This window comes from Triticum dicoccoides, chromosome 6A (assembly GCF_002162155.2).
Source record: "Triticum dicoccoides isolate Atlit2015 ecotype Zavitan chromosome 6A, WEW_v2.0, whole genome shotgun sequence".
Lineage (NCBI taxonomy): Eukaryota > Viridiplantae > Streptophyta > Magnoliopsida > Poales > Poaceae > Triticum > Triticum dicoccoides.
The window spans coordinates 563038438-563040854 of NC_041390.1; the positions used below are offsets into that span (position 1 = coordinate 563038438).

Here is a 2417-nt window from a genome sequence, read left to right on the forward strand (position 1 = left end):
AGAAAGATCTCATACAACCCATGGGGGATGACATCAAGTGGTGATCGTCATCAAGTTTGCAGTGTGCAAGTTCAAGTGGAGCAACACGAAGAGTGGCTCACCCATAATGGAGTATGGGGGAGCAATCAAGCTTGAAGCTTGCCGTCCATTGTGGTGTCAATGGTATTGTAAAGATGTGCCAAAGAGTGGCTCACCCATAGTGGAGTATGGGGGAGCAATCAACTAGTCTTCATCGAGCCAACACAATCAAGAAAGGTGGTCCAACTTGAGGAAGTCAAGATCATCATCATCTAGCTCAAGTGGACTATGTGCAAGGCAAAGGTTTGCCCTTGATAGGTTTTCTATTTTACCGGTCTCATAGTGGTAGTTGGGAGACCGGGTTGTAGGATCGATTGCCGTACTATCAAGGGGCTCTCTCTAGTGAGTAACTTGATCATATCGTTCGTTGAGAGCTCAAACCATTGGGTCCTTGCATCATCTCTCTTGGTTCTTGTTTGGCTCTTATCCTTGTGAGATTTGGATCTCATGGTCATCTTCTTGACAAGCTCGAGTTCATCGAAAACCGATTTCATATGCATCTTCTTTTGTGTTTTTGGTGTTGGAGTTTTTACCGGTCTTAATTGAGAGAGGGTTCTCACCATTTTATTTTGGGTATTTTCTCAATTATTATTTCTTGATATTTCTATCAAGATTGTGTTTGCTCTTGTCCTTAGCTTTCCAACAAACTTGATTTCGTCGAATTTGGAGCTCGTATGCGAAAGTTATGGCTGATTTGATATTACCTGTTTTACACAGAGAGCACTACTGGAATCTGGCACTTTGCCATCTGCCATGGCAGATGGCAAAGGCATGGTCGGCGGATGGCAAAGGCTTTGCCATCTGCCAGCAGATGGCAAACAGTTTGTCTGAAACCCTGCTGGCAAAGGCTTCTTTGCCGTCTGCTGGCTGATGGCAAAGAGCCTGGCAAAGAGCCTGTGCCTTTGCCATCAGCTGGCAGATGGCAAAGCCTCTTAACGGGGTTAGCCCCGTTAGAAGGCTAACGACATACTTTGCCGTCTGCCAGCAGAAGGCAAAGGCTGCAGGCTGTTTGCCGTCTGCCAGCAGATGGCAAAGAGCTTTGCCATCTGCTGGCAGATGGCAAAGAGCCCAAATAGGTCAGCCCAAATTTTATATGTAGATGACACGTGGCCTCTTTGCCATCTGCCAGCTGATGGCAAAGTGACTATATTGCCCCATTTAATTTTGTTTTTTCTTATATCAGTTCATTTTCATAGAAAATCAAACACAAATATATTTATATGACCAATATAGCATATTCAACACATATTACCAATAGTCATGAACACATATATATATATCCAACACATGTTACCAATAGTAGCAAGTTTCATCCGTACATATACATAGTTTCATCAATATTACAAGTTTCATCCATAGGTAGCAAGTTTCACAAGGTCAAAACAAAAACTAAATACATGCACTCCATGAACCCAAGCTTCCGTGATCTTAAGCAAATCTGTAAAATGGAAAAGAAGAAAGTTAGAAGAAGAAGACTAGAAGAAGAAGATTATTATGATGCGGAAATATGTATGGATTGTCAAAACCTGCATTATCCTACTATCACTAGTACAACAAAGCTGCAGGTTGGCATAGTTCATGAACCATGTACATCATGACAAATACAATATCATCCAATGCTCGACTATGAACAAAATTGAACAATTACACCTCACAAAGGTGGAGCATAGAACCAACAAGCAAGTAGGAGGGGTATAAGAGGACGTGAGGAGCTCACCGGAGGGGGTTCTAGCCTAGGCCGAGCTTCATCACCATGGATGCGGCTAGGGGAATCAGACGCGTCTACCATCATAGGAGCAGCAGCACCACCACCGCCAAAACTGGAATGGCCGGAGCGAATCGCCATCATATGGGTCACCACCACCGAATGATCTTGCAAGGTGTAAAGTCTCCACATTTCAGTATAAACTAGTGGCGTCAAGAAACAAGCAGTAGCAGGCAGAAGGTAAATTCTAGTAGCTGATGATTAGTAGACAAAAACAGGAAATAAATCGCACCAGTAGCAAAGTCCACTGCCGCAAGTCCTAAACATTTCATTCAGATCATATATGAAACTCACTAGTTTCTCCATTCTAAAAGCTGGGACGATAGATGCCTTCAAGTCTGCGAGTGCAAAGAGCGAGGTGGGGATCAGTAAATATCAAGGATGTTGTTGTTCTGGGTTAAGCTAAGTAAAACAATCAAGGGCATAACAGATTCAAGTCAACAAAAATTAACATGTGTACATCTTGCGTAGACTATCATCATTTATGAAAGAAATACAAAACAAAATATGCAAAAGCTGTACAATGGTTAAGTGCTCACATTTAAATGCTCAAGATGCAGAACGCTTATTTACA

At 42.4% G+C, this 2417-nt stretch overlaps 1 long non-coding RNA gene across 1 annotated transcript; it reads right to left on the reverse strand.

The window, feature by feature from the left end:
* Positions 1 to 1475: 1475 nt before the first annotated feature.
* Positions 1476 to 2197, reverse strand: LOC119315192. The gene is made up of 3 exons (XR_005152623.1): positions 2076 to 2197; positions 1796 to 1950; positions 1476 to 1516 (listed from the first exon to the last, which is right to left on the reverse strand). It is a non-coding gene; the product is annotated as an uncharacterized LOC119315192 (long non-coding RNA).
* Positions 2198 to 2417: the final 220 nt, after the last annotated feature.